The following is a 545-nucleotide window of genomic DNA, read 5'->3' as shown; positions in this document are numbered from 1 at the left end:
GTTAACCATCAGCTTTTGAGACAGAAGAAGTGTGCACAATATATTACAATGTATGTAATTGTATTATGCTTTATATCATACAACAATAAAGCCAGTGGCTTGTTGCGGTCTTTTCAGTTACTTTATCAGCTGAAGCTCTATACTTCTGTATTAAATGTGTGTCTTCACATCGCTTTTTAGTTAAGCGTGTGTGTGTGTGTCTGTGCGCGCGTGCGTGCGTGCGTGTGTGTGTGTGTGTGTGTCAGTGTGTGAGATGCACAACGAATGAGCGGTGGGGGCGAAGGGGGGGGGGGTTGTTCGGCATGGTTTCGGGTTTCAAGCATTGTTTGTGTGGCCACATGTGGAGGAGGACCATGTATACGTCACGGGAGAAGGAAAAAAAAAAAAAAGAAAACATGTACACGTGATGCGGAAGTCTGCCGCGAGGAGCTGTGGAGACTGGCTGAGCGTACACTTCATGTACACTCGCTCAATGCGGAAGCGGAGAGCCTCCTCGCCTCCTCCACTCGACTTCACTCGCCTCCTCCAAGAAGCAAATGAACAAT

This window comes from Gymnoscopelus braueri (assembly GCF_963280865.1).
Source record: "Gymnoscopelus braueri genome assembly, chromosome: 5".
NCBI classification, from domain to species: domain Eukaryota; kingdom Metazoa; phylum Chordata; class Actinopteri; order Myctophiformes; family Myctophidae; genus Gymnoscopelus; species Gymnoscopelus braueri.
Note: the sequence above shows the minus strand (reverse complement) of the source record.